Here is an 18,033-nt window from a genome sequence, read left to right as displayed (position 1 = left end):
AATGATGTTGAAATACACGAAGATGGTCGAATGCAACAAGAGCGGGGGTGAATTGTTGTGTATCAAGCTTTACTACGTTTTTCTTCTAATTTGTGGAATTTTAACAAACAAAATAAAGCTTAAACTTAAAAAGCAAGAGATAAAAAGGAGACAAAGATTTTACGTGGAAACCTTCTTGGCCTAATAATAAGGAAAACCACGACCCCCCGGGATTTCAAAATTCTCACTATGTTTTAGGCAATCAAATACAATTACATAAAATAGTTTGCTTCACTTGAAGCTTCTTGACTCTAGGCCTAATTCTCTTTCTCTACTTTTTCCTTCTCTTTCTCTTCTCACGTTTTACTTCTCTATTCCCTTAGACTTCTCATGAGTCTAATTACAACAAATCACTTAATAACCCTTACAAGGCCAATTCTCAAGAGGATAAAAATTAAAATAATTACTTAAGAAAAATATAATAAATTAATTGGCATTTAAAAACAGAAAATATTTTTCTTAAATGATCTCCCTTTTATGGACACTCTTGGATTGATTTCCGGTTTGAGCATAGTCCCTCCTATTTATAGTGGGAACAGCCAGCAGTTACCTTAGACACACTTCCCACTATCCTCCACGTTCTCAAAAAGAAAAGATAGTGGTCATGCCAAAAAGTAAACGTCCGGCTGTCATTTGCTCAAAGAGAGAGGCGGTTTCCTTAAGCTAAAAATATCATAGGAATTAAAACACAAGATCCTAAAAAATAGGAGATCTTAATCTTAAGAAGAAAAAGTCTTAGGCTATTTTTAGATAACCTAAAAATAGTTTAGCCAATTAACTTACTAATTAATTTAAGCAACTAATTTAAGATTTAACTGTTTACATCAACTGAAAACAGAATAATAAAATAACTGCAATTTTCCAGTCGATGTTTTTCTCCAGACCTGCTACGTAGGAACAACGTACTGTCTCCAGCTTCAACTTCTGTTAGATTGTTCATTTTAGGAACAGTAGACCGTCTGTCAACTTTTAACTTCCTAAACACTTATCTAACTTCTTGAATATTTTAAGACACGTACAACTTCCACGAACCAAGTCATAGGCTTCATCAACGATTTCAACAAAATCGGATATTCACCTACAAAACAATCTCTAAAACATGTTTGTTTATTTAAAAGTGAAGTCATCATCAAAACCTTAAGAGCCACCAAATTCCCCCTTTTTGATGACTACAAACTTTATAAACAAACTTAAGTATACTAGAGTAAAACAAATGTTGAAGAGCATGTTAGAGATTAAAACAACTCTTCTTAACTTAGTAAATATAATTTACCAAGTATATCATGAACCAACTTACTCCATAAAAACATAATATCAAATATGTTTTAAAATTTTCAAAAATAATTAAACTAAAACAAACTAAAATAAAATAAACTAAAACATAAATTATTAAGTATTTTCAAAAGAAACAAAGAAACAACTTTAAAACAATTAATCAGAACAATTAATCAAAATATCCATAAGAACTTAATATCATCACAAATGATCAGATTTTAAGCTAACATAAACACAGCACATAAACACAGTACACACAGCACATTAACTTCCAAAAAAAAAACAATATAAATCAATCAAGATATGTACTGTGTATTCATAGCTCTCCTTAAGTTTGTGCATAATCTTCCCCCTTTTGTCATCAATCAAAAATAATTTGGGGTTATCAAACCTCAGCACAAACCATATAGATTTGTCAGTGATGAAAGCAAGAAACAATAATGAAAGTAAGCACCATAAAAAGCAATCAAATCTGCATAGTGTTAGTCATCACAGACCAGAAATAAAAACAAAAGAAGGAAATGTAGCAGTTGTTCAAATACAAACTTGTACCCCAGATGGTACAAAGGAAAGGGAAATTGTTTGATTAGTGTTACAGCCAACAAATCATTGAAAACATGGGAAGAGGAATCAGGGAGCAGTCTCTTCTTCATCGATGAACTCAGTCTGTACTTCCACTATGTCCAGCTTGGCACCAAGACGGCTCTCCATCTGGTTAAGCTGATCAACAATTGAAGCAAGTGAGACTCGAACTTCGTCTTGAAAAGCAGTGAATTGAGACTGTAGGTCAAGAAGCTTGGAGAGGATAAAGTTTGAAGAAGCTGTAGGAACAGAATCAGGGTTAGCACAACCATTACCTGGTGAAGACTAAGATGGTGGTGGTGTAAAGTGAATAGGTGATTGAGGTGGTGATGGATTGTGATGTGGTGGTGATGGAGTGTGATGTGGTGATGATGTGGTTGGCTTGGGAGAGGGAGGTTTATTGGATGTAGACTCAGGCATGGTCTCAAATGTGGTATCATCAACCATTGTAGCCTTACGTTTCGAGGCTAACCTCCTACTCTTCCTCTGAACAGATTTAGCCTTTCTCCTCAATGCTATCACAGTCTCTTCATCACTTGAATCATTACAGAGATTGTGATAAGCATCGACTCCTTCCTGTTCTGCTTCCCCCTTACTAGCTTCTCCATCATGTTCCCCTTTTTCTTCTGTTTCAATATTATCAGTGGGAACAGGTCCTTGCTCCTTTTCCTCTTTTTCTTCCAGTTCTTCTTCCCTCAATTTTTCCTCCTTCTTTTTCAATCCCTTCGTCTTCAGAACCAACTTCAATTTCCTCCTCTAAATAATGTATTAACATCCCTTCATCAGTTAATTTTAAGTGCAAATTTTGTAAACACTTTGCACCTATTTTCATGCTGGGTCCCATTGGGAACTCCAACCCTTCCAAAGGGACATCAAATTTTTTGAAAATCCAGGTCAGCAATCCTCCATAACCAACAAAATTTTTCTTCTCAATACAATCAGACAAATGAGATATCATCAAAGATGGAAAATTTATCTTTATGTGATTAGCCATACAGTAAATCAATGTAGCATCACGTAAACTTACTTCACTCCTTTTGGAGTTTCTTGGCAAAATAAATCTTCGTGCAATATTGTACATTAATTTATGCAGAGGATTCAAAATGTTATGGCTTATTTTCCCTCTTCTTTGCTCAATCCCTAAAAATTTTAAAACCGTTTTTTCATTTAGCCCAGAAAATACTATTTTTGAACCAACGTAGTAAGTATAAAACCCAACATTAGGAACATTAAACCATTCCATTCCCCCAGCAATGCACTATTAAATTCTATTTTGATGTTCTTGACGGTACTAGAACACATCCCAAAATCATTTGAGAAATTTGAAATGAATTCTCTCATAAGATTTGGAAAAATGGAATTGCAACTAAAATTTGACATCAAAACTTCCCATTCTTGATGTTGCAAAATGTCATGCAGTTGAGGAAAATGGGTAGAGTCATACCAGTATTTGTCGAGTCCGAAACCAACAGACATTTCTTTTGAGATTTCTTCAGCACTATTAGGGTCACTATGCTTCGAACGTTTGACTACTTTGGAGGATGAACCACTTGAAATCTTGCGTTTGGTACTGGTAGGTTCAGTAGTATGTTTGGGTGATTCTTTTGTGGTTTCTGTGGTTGTGGGTGGTGCAGCATCCAGTAATGGTGGAGGATGAACCACTTTTAGAGGTTGTGGCTGGGTATGTGTACGGAATTTAGGATTTTTCTTGCCTGATTTTGAAGATCTTGGGGTTTTCATTTTGAATTTTTGAAAAGATTGAGAGAAGAGAAGGAGAACGGTTTCTTGAAGAAGAATTGAGAAAACGTGAGTAATGTGAGTAGCGTGAGTACTTTTGAAAAGGTTGAGAGTTTAATACAGGGTTGAAGTGACGGTTACCTTAAGTCCCATCTCATTAATGCCATCATCATTACTTGTGATTTGAAAGGATTTTGAAGAAATAAAAACCGTTTCCCATGTCTTTTTTTGATTTATGTTGACTATATATAAAAAATGAAGAACAAAATTATGAAATATTAAATTAAAAAAAATGAATTATGATATTATAAAATATTATATGAAGAGAATAACGAACATACTGCTTTGGTCTGATCAACTTAACAACATACAAATGAGAAGACATTCATAGTACAAACTTTATTAAGTGTTTACCTAATCCATTCAATAATTGATTCTCAATCAAGATATTGAGGTTGATTCCTGACCTTTTTCATTCTCATGATGCTTAATTGGGAATTTCATGCAACCAACTTTAGTGGAGCTTGATCATACCAAGTTCCAATCTCATCTTTTCATATTGTTCCCTTGGAAGTGGTTTGGTCAGAATATCTGCAACTTGTTCGTTGGTGTTAACATGCTTTAATACAATATTTTTGTTTTCTACATTATCCTTAAGAAAATGATGTCTAATATGTATGTGTTTAGCTCGTGAGTGATGCACTGGATCTTTAGATATACATATGGCACTGATATTATCACAATAAATAGGAATGCATTCAATTTTAATACCAAAATCTCTTAGTTGCTGTTTTATCCAAAGCATTTAGGAACAATAAGCTGTTGTTGCTACGTATTCAGCTTCGGCTGTGGATAATGCAACCGTGTTTTGTTTCTTGGAACTCCATGAAACTAAACATGAGCCAAGAAATTGTACCATACCTGACGTACTTTTTCTATTAACTAGATCACCTGCATAATCTGCATCACTAAAACCTTTTAAATCATAAACATCACTTTTAGGATAAAATAGGGACAAGTCGTCTATTCCCTTCAAATATCTTAAAATTCGTTTGACTGCTGTGAGATGTGATTCTTTGGGGTTGGACTAAAATCTAGCACATAAACCAACACTAAATGAAATATCGGGTCTACTTGCAGTTAGATATAATAAGGAACCTATCATGCCTCGATACATTGTTTGATCTACGTTAGTTCCTTTTAGGTCTTCATCTAATCTAACATTTGTAGCCATGGGTGTATGGTTGGTTTTAGCGTTGTTTAGCCCATACTTCTTAAAAAGTTCTTTTATGTATTTTTGTTGATGAATAAAAATACTATTTTCAGTTTGTTTAATTTGCAAACCAAGAAAGAAATTTAATTCTCCCATCATGCTCATTTCAAATTCTGTGCCCATAAGGTTGGCAAATTCTTTACATAACAAATCATTGATCGCACCGAAAATAATATCATCAACATAAATTTGAACAACTAAAATATCATAACCTTTATTCTTAAAGAATAAGGTTTTGTCAATTTTTCCTCTTACAAAGTTATTTTGAATCAAAAACTTTGATAGTCTTTCATACCATTGCCTAGGAGCTTGCTTCAAGCCATATAAAGCTTTATCAAGCTTGTAGACATGATCAGGACAAGAGGTGTTCTCAAAACCTGGGGGTTGTTCAACAAAAACTTCTTCATCAAGAAAACCATTTAAGAAAGCACATTTCACATCCATTTGATATAACTTAAAGTTCATAAAAGCAGCAAAAGAAATTAAAATTCTAATAGCCTCTAACCTTGCTACCGGAGCAAATGTCTCAGTGTAATCAATACCTTCTTGTTGATTGTACCCTTTGACCACGAGTCTTGCTTTGTTTCTTACAATTATTCCATGCTCATCTAGCTTATTCCGAAATACCCATTTCAAACCAATTACCTTCTTGTGTTTTGGTTTGGGTTCCAAGCGCCATACCTTATTTCTTTCAAATTCATTTAATTCATCTTGCATGGCTACTATCCATTCGGAATCCTTTAGAGCTTCTTCGTGATTTTTGGGTTCAAGTGATGATAGGAACGCAAAATGTGCACAAAAGTTTCTCATTTGGGATCTGGTTTGTGTTCCCTTATTCATATCACTTATAATCAGATCAAGAGGATGATAACTTTGATATTTCCAAGGTTTGGGCACAAATTCTCTTGAGGGAACAGTTGCATGTTCTGGCTCAACATCTTGATTGGCATTTTGTTCAGCTACTGGATCATTTTGCTCATCTGCGGGAACAGTTGAGTTGGGAACAGTTTGCTGGTCCAGCTGTGCTGGCAGTTCCTGGACTTGGTCAGTTTCTTCTTTGCCTTCTTGTATTGGCTGTTCACCTGCTGTTCCTTGATCTTGCACCTTTATTTCTTCATCATCTTCTAAATTTGCAAGACCTATTTTGACATTGTTTATTTCCTGTTCACTTGTTGAAAAGTTAGTTTCATCAAAGATTAAGTGAACGGATTCCTCCACGCACATTGTTCTCTTATTATAAACTCTGTAAGCTTTGCCATGTGATGAATAACCGAGAAATACTACTTCATCACTTCTATCATCAAATTTACCTATATTTTGTTTTCCATTTACATGAACAAAACATTTGCATCCAAACACACGAAAATAGGAAATATTTGGTTTAACACCTTTAAGCAATTCATAGGGTGTTTTAGAAGTGATTGGTCTTATTAATACACGATTCAAAGTATAGCATGCAGTATTGACGGCCTCGGCCCAAAAATTTCTAGGTAGACCACTAGCAATCAACATAGTCCTAGCCATTTCTTCTAGGATTCTATTTTTCCTTTCTACCACTCCATTTTGTTGTGGTGTTCTACGAGCGGAAAAATTGTGATTTATACCATGTTCATTACAATAATTCATAAAGTTTGAATTTTCAAATTCTTTGCCATGATCTGATCTTATGTGAACAATTTGATTATTAGTAGATTTTTGTATTTTGTTAGCAAAAGAAACAAACTCATCAAAAGCTTCATCTTTGCTTACTAAAAATATGGTCCAAGTAAATCTACTATAGTCGTCAACTATGACAAACACATATCATTTGCCACTACGACTTTGTGTTCTCATAGGTCCACATAGATCCATATGAATTAATTCTAATGGTCTAGAGGTAGTCACCAGATACTTTGATTTAAAGGATGACCGCACTTGTTGTCCTTTAGCACAAGAATCACAAATTTCATTTTTGAGGAATTTTATTGCTGGTAATCCTCTTACTAGGTTTTTTGATCTTAAAGTATTAATCAATGAATAGCTAGCATGACCTAGACGTTTGTGCCAAAGCAGTGGGTCTTCTTCTATAACGCTTAAACACGTTAGACTGGTTTTGGGAACAGTGTCCAGGTCCACAACATAAGTGTTCCCTTTTCTGATTCCCTCAAGCACAGGGTTTCCTGTGTTGTTCCTAGAAATTATGCATCGTTCATAAGTAAACTTAACAGAGTTACCTTTGTCACAAAATTGAGAAATACTTAAAATATTGTGTTTTAAATTCTCGACTAAAAATACATTGTCAATGGCATGGGAACTTGACCTTCCAACCTTTCCTTTGGCGATTATCTCACCCTTCATATTATCACCGAAGGTTACAGTTCCCCCATCATATGCTTCAAGTGAGAGAAATTTAGATTTGTCACCCGTCATGTGCTTGGAACACCCACTGTCGAGATACCATGAGTTGTTCCCCCTCACTTGAACCTGCAAAGCAAATTAATGGTTAGGTTCAGGAACCCAGTCATCCTTGGGTTCCCTGTCGATAATACTTGAATCACATTTCTTAATCCATATGCGTTCGACATAATTTTTATTTGCTTTGGTATGCTGTTCCCTTTTTACACATTGATTTTTCAGGTGTCCAGTTTTGCCACAAAAGGAACAGATTTTACTACTAGGGAGATCAACATAGACCTTTTTCTTTTTATTATTTTTAACATAACCTAGACCTTCTTTACTCTTTGGTTTAGCATTTAGAATCCATTTGGGAACTTCATTGATTTTCCCTTTTCCTTTTAAATTAAGTTGATATTCTAGATACTTATTTTCCCTTTCACATGATTCTAATTTTAATTTCATTTCTTGAAATTCCGTGCTAAACACATGAGTGGATTTATCATTTTCATCCCATTTTAATTCTAGCAATCTGTTTTGATTCTTTTCAATGTTAAGAATGATGAATTCCTGCTTTATTTTCTCCAATTGCTCTTTTAAAATAACATTCTTATCTAACAAATCAAAAAATCTACTTTCCACATCGATTCTAAAAGTATTTAAGTATGAGATGTGATCTTTACTTAACTTATGGTCTTTCTCAATTTGGAGACACTTAGCTGTTTTTTCTTCCAACTTCTCTTGTGTTTCCAAAAATAACTTAATTAATTTATCCTTACTTAAACTGAATAGATGTTTAGGAGATGAACTAGAAGACATTACCTCTCTTTCCTTAGTCTCTTCATGAGATGCCATGAGACATAGATTTGCAGTTTCTTCCTCTACTGGAACTTCAGTTTTAGCTTCGCTTTCAGTGTCACCCCAAGCTGCGATCATTGCTTTACGAAAATCTGTTCTGAAGTTTCCCTTCTTTGGCATTCTTCCAGCTTCCCTTGTCTTCCCTTTGCCCTTCTCATTCTTTCATAGAGGGCAATCCTTGATGAAGTGATCAGTACTTCTACATTTGTGGCATTCAAAATTTGTCTTCATGCTAGCAGTTCCTCTTTCCTTATTATTTCTTTGGTTTCTATATCTGCTGTTCCTGAAGAATTTTCCAACATAGCAGCTTCCTCTTCACCAGCTTCTGATTCTTCACTATCATCAGCTGCTAGAGCCAGTCCTTTGTTTCGGGAACTGTCCGCTGTTCCCAAATGCAGTTCGTGTGTCATGAGTGAACCAGCCAGCTCCTCCAAATTGAACTTGGTGAAAACTTTGGACTCCTGGATGGCTGTGACCTTAGCTCTCCAGCGCTCATCTTGTGGAAGACTTCTCAGTATTTTCCTGACTTGTTCATCAACGGGAATGATCTTACCAAGAGAGACTAATTCGTTCGTGATACTTGTGAACCTGGTGAACATCTCTTGAATGTTCTCCCTAGGTTCCATGACGAACCTTTCATATCTGGACATTAGGAGGTCAATCTTGGATCGCTTCACTTCACTGGTACCTTCATGGGTAACTTCCAGCAGGTCCCAAATCTGCTTTGCCGTTTTGCAACCCATGATACGATTATGTTCATTTGGCCCGAGACCACAGTGAAGCAGCTTGATAGCAAGAGCGTTCATCTCCATCTTTTGAAAGTCTTCCTTTTCATATTCAGTGATTGGTTTTGGAATTGATTCGTTGTTGGAGTTGATGGTCGTCACTTCGAAATCTCCTATTTCAATTACTCTCCATACTTGGTAATTTTCGGCCTTTATAAAAATTTCCATCTTATTTTTCCAGTAGGTATAGAATTTCCCATCAAATATGGGTGGCCTTTGCGTAGAGTACCCTTCTTCCATGCGTTCGTTCATCTTCAACATCTTGCCAGGGAACAGGATACTGCTCTCAGAGTTTCCTGATTAAATGAGGAACAGGGCTCTGATACCAATTGTTGAAATACACGAAGATGGTCGAATGCAACAAGAAGGGGGGGGGGGGGGGGGTGAATTGTTGTGTATCAAGCTTTACTACGTTTTTCTTCTAATTTGCGAAATTTTAACAAACAAAATAAAGCTTAAACTTAAAAAGCAAGAGATAAAAAGGAGACAAAGATTTTACGTGGAAACCTTCTTGGCCTAATAAGAAGAAAAACCACGACCCCCCGGGATTTCAAAATTCTCACTATGTTTTAGGCAATCAAATACAATTACATAAAATAGTTTGCTTCACTTGAAGCTTCTCTACTCTAGGCCTAATTCTCTTTCTCTACTTTCTCCTTCTCTTTCTCTTCTCACGTTTTACTTCTCTATTCCCTTAGACTTCTCATGAGTCTAATTACAACAAATCACTTAATAACCCTTACAAGGCCAATTCTCAAGAGGATAAAAATTAAAATAATTACTTAAGAAAAATATAATAAATTAATTGGTATTTAAAAACAGAAAATATTTTTCTTAAATGATCTCCCTTTTATGGACACTCTTGGATTGATTTCCGGTTTGAGCATAGTCCCTCCTATTTATAGTGGGAACAGCCAGCAGTTACCTTAGACACACTTCCCACTATCCTCCACGTTCTCAAAAAGAAAAGATAGTGGTCATGCCAAAAAGTAAACGTCCGGCTGTCATTTGCTCAAAGAGAGAGGCGGTTTCCTTAAGCTAAAAATAGCATAGGAATTAAAACACAAGATCCTAAAAAATAGGAGATCTTAATCTTAAGAAGAAAAAGTCTTAGGCTATTTTTAGATAACCTAAAAATAGTTTAGCCAATTAACTTACTAATTACTTTAAGCAACTAATTTAAGATTTAACCGTTTACATCAACTAAAAACAGAATAATAAAATAACTGCAATTTTCCAGTCGATGTTTTTCTCCAGACCTGCTACGTAGGAACAACGTACTGTCTCCAGCTTCAACTTCTGTTAGATTGTTCATTTTAGGAACAGTAGACCGTCTGTCAACTTTTAACTTCCTAAACACTTATCTAACTTCTTGAATATTTTAAGACACGTACAACTTCCACGAACCAAGTCATAGGCTTCATCAACGATTTCAACAAAATCGGATATTCACCTACAAAACAATCTCTAAAACATGTTTGTTTATTTAATAGTGAAGTCATCATCAAAACCTTAAGAGCCAACAAATGAATCAAGTTTTAATTTTCTTTTTATGATTTGGAATAAAAAAAAATAAATTTATTTAGGGATATATAGTATATCAATAAATCACATATCTTTATAGCCAATCAACAAATATTACATGTTTTAATAAGTGAATTTTTTTCTTAAATAAGATGTCAAGTATCAAAAGTTTCCATGTCACCAATAGAAAATAGGCAGGAAAATTTACAGAGTTTTATCAAATGGAGCATTTTTAAGGGTTCAAATATGATTGTCTAATACTCAAAAGATTTTATGACATTAATTATGATTTTAAATATTAAAGGTAAATTTTCAAAAAGATATTTTTCGATCAAATCATATAATCATACAATACTAAAAAAGAACATGAAAATTGAAATGACGATTTTATAGAGCATAGTATAATGAAAACATTTTTACAAGTTAAAATGTGATTATGGGTTATTCAAATCATGTTCACTATATTATGCAATTGCACTTTTCTTTAAAATTTTTATTTATAACTATTTTCGTACTAACAAACTTTCTGCATTGCACCAGTTTGTATACTAGTACTTGTATATTGTATTTTTAATTTGCATTATTTTTAATTTTAAGAAAAATTACCTAGAATAATCCAACGTTTTTATGATTTTATTACAATAATCTCACTTATTGATTAACTATGAAAAATTTCAATTTTATGGGGTATTTGCCTAGAGTAAACTCGGGTAGCCAGATGACTTGGTATATTAGATAATTTACCAAAAAAGTAAAATAAAAATTAATATAAAATTAGAGAAAAAATTTTAAAATTTACATAGAAAATTCTAAAATAATTTCAACACTTTTTTTTTACAATTTTTTCAACATTTTACTTTAATTTATCTTTTTTTTTTTAAATTGCTATAACAAGTCATCCGGTTACTCGAGTTTGTTCTAAGAAAATCATAAATTTATATAAAAAACTTGGAAATTTCAAGTATCACAACTAAAGAGAGATTTTGCCAAATGAAACATATTTAATTGCTAAAGAAACATTACATGACATTTGTTCTTGACCAATATCTCTATTATTAAAGTATCTTTGACTAGTATTTATTTATAGCATCAACATATATATAGTATTCCAAAACTATAAAGTTAATTTGTACATATAACTGCAAATCTTGTTTCTACTACATAATATCTCTGGCTTTATTTTTTAATATTATACATTTATATATGTTGATGCTAAAAAAATTGTGCATTGCACAGGTTTCTACACTTATTACTTCATAAAGTTAGAATTATTCATGGTTAATCAATAGATCGAACTATTGCAGGAAAATCAAGAAAACGTTGGATTATTCTAGGTAATTTTTCCTTAAATGTATTATTTTTTATTTATTGTTTTGATTATTTTGCTTATTTTTCTTTAAAAAGACTTTTTAAAATTTTAATTTCATCCACATAAAATATAATCTATACAATTTAATCTTTCATTATATATGAGTCTATTCCAACAATATTTTCTTTCCACAAAAATAATTCTCATTTTACATAAGAGAGAAAACCGTCCACATAAGATCATATATATATATATATATATATATATATATATATATATATATATATATGTATATATATATATATATACATATATATATATATATATATACATATATATATATATATATATATATACATATATATATATATATATATATATATATATATATATATGTATATATATATATATGTATATATATATATATGTATATATATATATATATATGTATATATATATATATGTATATATATATATATATGTATATATATATATATGTATATATATATATATGTATATATATATATATATGTATATATATATATATATATATATATATATATATATATATATATATATATATATATATATATATATATATATATATATATATATATATATATATATATATATATATATTGATATATATATATATATTGATAGACAACATTTGCTTGTAAATGGCAAAGTTAAAAATTTAAAGCTAAATATAGCTAACCTTAATAGGTTTAGTAAAATAATACTCGTAGAATTCTTGGAAAACTTAAGGTGTTATTTTGTATCATTGTGCTTCGCCTTTTTTGTTTTTTAATATAAGAAAAAAAAAAAAACAAACTTAGTTTGTAAAAACAATTTTAAAATTGTATCTAATAGGCCATATTTGGGCCAAAAAATATTTATCAGATCAAAATTCATGTATTTTGTTTTCTAGCGTGGTTGTATACGTGATCAATGCCTTAATGTGATTGTATATATGGCTTATCTGTGGTACATTTTTTAATTTAATTTAATAAAATTTTAAAACATAAAACCAATTTTATTTTCATTTTTTATTTAATATTAATTAATTTTAAACTAATTATTTAAATTAATTAAATTTAATTAAATAATTTTTTTTGTTATAAGTTTTAAATTTGTTTTTTATTAAATTATATTAAATTATGTTTTTTAAATTAGAATATGGAGTAGTTTTCAACGACTAACATTTTTTTTTTGAGAAAACGAGAATCACGATCATACTTATGGGGCCCCTAATTTGAAAATCTTGTGAAAGTGAGTTCTAATGCATCGATTTTTCTGATATGCAAACCCAAAAGATATTTGAAATTATTCAAAACTTTTCCCATGATATTGCTTAAAATAAAACATATTCCCACTTTGCATTAAATGGGAAAATATTTCCCACAATATCGTCCACGTGGAGAATTAATTTTTTTTTAATTTTTCAGACAAAACCGTCACTTGAGATGGCGGTTTACCTTAAGCACTAAACCACCACATGAAGTGGCGGTTTAGTCCAAGGAAAACCGCCATCTCATGTGGCGGTTTGGTCCATGGTAAACCGCCACTTCATGTGGCGGTTTGGTCTGTGCCCTGTTTTTTTTTTTCTTTCATTTCCCCTAAATAGTTAACACAACCTGCATTAAACTAATCCAATACAATCTATTCCATATTAATCAATTACGAACCAACTTGATTTGAAAAAATTAATTATGAAAATAATGTGAAGATATATTACAATCATGAAAAGTCATACAAGAAGTTTAAATCATATAAGAATATACAAAGTATGTTAAACTACAATCCTCGGCCCCTCTTCATTTGCGCACCGGTTGATGATGATGGTGTGAACTCGTCAACCTCCGCAATGACATTAAGAGCAAGAGCTCCTCGTTGACTAGTACGCTGATATGTGATGATCCTTTGCAGAGGCGATGGATGTGGAGGAGGAGTGGTGATGGAAGTTGGAGGAACGAATGCGACATAGTACCGGATGACGATGGCGATCTGGAAGACCGACCTCGAGTAGATGAACGCTGGCGACCTCGTGTGGACCTAGAACTGGATCCTCCGGAAGAGCTACCTCTATGGGCTGAACTCCTTGGAGAAGGAGTGTGGAATGTGTCATCTACCTCGCCAATGATGGGTGGAGTTGGTATGAGGTACTCATACCCCGCCTGACTCAATGCATCGGTCAATGACGCGTTGATAGAGCCTAGGGTCTGAGAACATAACCGATACCCCACATCAACTGGCGATGTAGCGGCCCCTTGAATCGTGTCATTGCACTGTATGAGCACCGATCGGATGCGCTCAGCCTGTATGTTATCATTATGTTGTTAAAAGACTGACATTAAAGTATTACTATATGTTATGAGTGTTGAAAGAAGACGTACCAGTAACGTAGATGTCGGATGGTAATGTGATCCTGGCTGCGCAAATGCGGTGTTCGTTAGGCGTAATATGGAGATACGCCTGTACCAACTCATGTACATATGCTATGACCTGTGAAGTTATCTCCTCGAACCAAATGAGATGCTCGGTCATTCCACGCATCTACGTGCGATCTATGTCGTAGGACGTAATTCTTGTCCCCAGTCCTTCGATCGATCGCATGTAGTTGAGGTTGGGTGTCACAGGCATGCGGAATAACCTGCTCCAAACCGAATTGACACATGACACGATCTGGAAGATGTAGCTCGACAATGTCAAAGCAAATAAGTGGACAACGCGATCTCCAAATCTCGTGGCCCGATGTACATATGTGCGGTAGAGCATCCATCTTAGCCGCTGTGTAAGGCTGCCATGTCATCTGTAATAGAAATCAATATGCTCAGTAATATATAAAATTTATTAATAACTAATACAAATAGTAAATGTTAATAACCTGCTCGTCTCATTGTCGATCAAGTGCGTCTCTGTAGTAGAGGAGAGTATGTGGGGAGTGGGATCTCGAAAGATATACGCGAAGCCAGCTGCAAACAAATGAACATTGTTTAAAATTTTGATGTATCATAAAAAAGTGCAATTGTGAATTTGATTAGTGTGTTGAGTGTTGCTACCTTACTGCTAAAGGATCCATCCCGCGCCGATGCTGTGACCCTAACACCGGTTCAAAATCATCCGCGTCGTCTTCCTGATCATGTTGCCCATCGGGTTGAATCGTCCGAATAATGGGCCTCCCTATATGAATGTGCTCCCATGACCATATCTGTAACAACATCAAGCAGCCACCAATGTTCTTGGCACCCTTATGAGATGCTCGACATAAGTTACGATACAGATACGCTAGGGTAGCACTTCTCCAACTGTACCCATCTATGCGCTCCAAGTCTCCCAGTAGAGGGAGATAGATCAACTGTACTGAGTCGCCGCTCTTGTCTGGAAACAAGATTCATCCAAACAGGTACAAGATGTAAGCTCGCGCATGTCTATCAACCGTCACATCATCCACGTCATCCTCCAGCGCGCTAAAATGCTCTCGGAGCCAAGTCAGCTTCAATGACGATCCAACGATGATCTTCGGCTGTGTGGGGTCTTGGGGGTTTTCAGGCCAAACCCCTAGTAGCTCATGAACTAATGCTGGCCAATTTCCCTCTCCACGGCCTATCACTGCTTGACCTTCGATGGGCAGTCCCATTATAACTGCCACATCTTGCAACGTGATCGTTGCCTCGCCAACTGTGAGGTGGAAGGTATGAGTCTCCGGCCTCTACCTCTCCACCAATGCAGTGATAAGAGCTCGATCGAGCTCTAAGCCCCCGCCCAACAACCTATGAATGTATCTGAAACCAGCTAGTTCGACTACCTCTAATACCCTGTCATCCACCTCCCACTGTAATGTACTCGCCTGGTAGTGCTGCCGAGTAACCAATTGGGCAGTGGAGCCCTCCCACGCAGCTACGCTCCTGTGTGTCGCCTGAAGCGTAAGCACTGATGGATCAACTGGGCCCGGCATCGCCATGATCGCTGTTACATACATAAGTGTTATAAAAATCATATAAATATCATGACTTCCCTCGCATTATCCAAATTTGCAACCAATTCAACATGTTTTTCAACGGGATAATGATCTTTCATGTGATTTTCCCACCAATTTGCAACCAATTTTCAACCAATATCATGATTTCCCCACCCCAATACACTATAACGGGATAATGATCCATATTCTACAAATACAAACATGTTTTTCATGTGATTTCACATACACTTAATTGTTGATTGTGAGTAAGGGAAGTGTAAATCTGAATACAAGAATTTGTGATACTAAGGTATTAAAACACCTATTAGAAGGTTCATTTCAAATAAAAAAGCTAAAAATACCATGAATATATACTAAAACTCATTAAACTAACCCTACAAAGTAATAAACTTTCATTGAAGCATTTCATCAAACACTTTATATGCATACAAACCAGATCCTAAAATTCAAATACAAATGTGTAAAATGTAAGCTTAGATCATGAAAACAAGAGAATGTAACAAACAATCAACGCATTTATAACTTCAATTGAAAACAATAATGAACAAAAAAACAATTTGCATATTGAAAAAAATTAGGGTTTTACTCATACCTTAAATGAGGATGAAAATGAACTAGTACGCAAGGAGAAGATGGGAATGTAGTTGATTAGTTTAGTTGAATGAGAGGAATTCTAAATTTGAAGTAAATAAGAGTGAAGAAAATTGTTTTTAAAGCTAAAACCGGCAGCAGGTAGCAAGATGCAAAGAGGAATATGAAATGCAGTGAACAACTCGAAGTGGTTGTTTTGTACTGCTACAAAACCGCCACTTCGAGTGGCGGTTTACCCAATATTATTATTTTTATTTTAAAAAAATTAAAAATTAACAAACCGCCATTTCATCTAGCGGTTTACTTCAAATCCCTAAACAAAACCGTCATTTCATGTAGCGGTTATATTAAAAAAAATATTAAAAAAAAATTTATCACACCTATCCTACATGGACGGTAATGTGGGAAATAGTTTCCCATTTCAAGCAAAATGAGAATTAATTTATTAATTTGCAATATTCTAGGAAATAGCTCAAATTATTCTTATCAAAACAGTTTTTGGAAAAGGGCATTGTTATTTGAAAATCCAATCGATATGATTATGCACCGATTTTTCCAACACGCATACCAATAAGATAATTAAGGTTATTTTCACTCATTGTAACGTGATTTTAAAAAATGAGTTATTTAAAATATTAATTTAAAATCAATATTAAAATACATATTTATACATTTAAATTAAATAAGAAATTAAATTAATATTAAAATAAAGAGAGTTCGAGAGGAAATAGGACTTAAATTTTCTTATATAATAATCTTTAAAATAAGAAAAGAAAAAAATATTATTTTAATAGGTAACCAGTGAAAATTTGTTGAATGAAAACTAATTTTAAAATTCGTTCAACAGACACAATACTTGAAATTGGACCTGATAAATTATTTTTGGGCAAAACCCGACCATATGCAATTTTTTCCAAACAATTTTTATCCAATTTTTGCCAAATCACAATAAATAATGAAACCACTTTCGTGGTTTTTATAAGTTTTGATTTTCCAACCCATATTATATACATTTACTCAACCCATATACACACCCAGACCATGATCCATTTCAAATTCAACAGGTTTATATATTACTAGATAGATACCCGTACCATGCACGGAGATTAAAAAAAAATTGAGTTAATTTTATACTTGGATTATAATTTTTGTAAAGGTTATTAGTTAGTATTTGAAATATTATATATATATATATATATATATATATATATATATATATATATATATATATATATATATATATATATATATATATATATATATATATATATATATATATATATACATACATATATATATATACATATATATATATATATATATACATATATATATATATATATATATATATATATATATATATATATATATATACATATATATATATATATATATATATATATATATATATATATATATATATACATATATATATATATATATACATATATACATATATATATATATATATATATATACATATATATATATATATACATATATATATATATATATATATATATATATATATGTATATATATATATATATATATATATATGTATATATATATATATATGTATATATATATATATATATATATGTATATATATATATATATATATATATATATATATATATATATATATATATATATATGTATATATATATATATATATGTATATATATATATATATATATATATAT

Source organism: Amaranthus tricolor, chromosome 2 (genome assembly GCF_026212465.1).
Source record: "Amaranthus tricolor cultivar Red isolate AtriRed21 chromosome 2, ASM2621246v1, whole genome shotgun sequence".
NCBI lineage: Eukaryota > Viridiplantae > Streptophyta > Magnoliopsida > Caryophyllales > Amaranthaceae > Amaranthus > Amaranthus tricolor.
The sequence above is the reverse complement of the archived record's forward strand: the minus strand, read 5'-3'. Positions refer to the sequence as shown.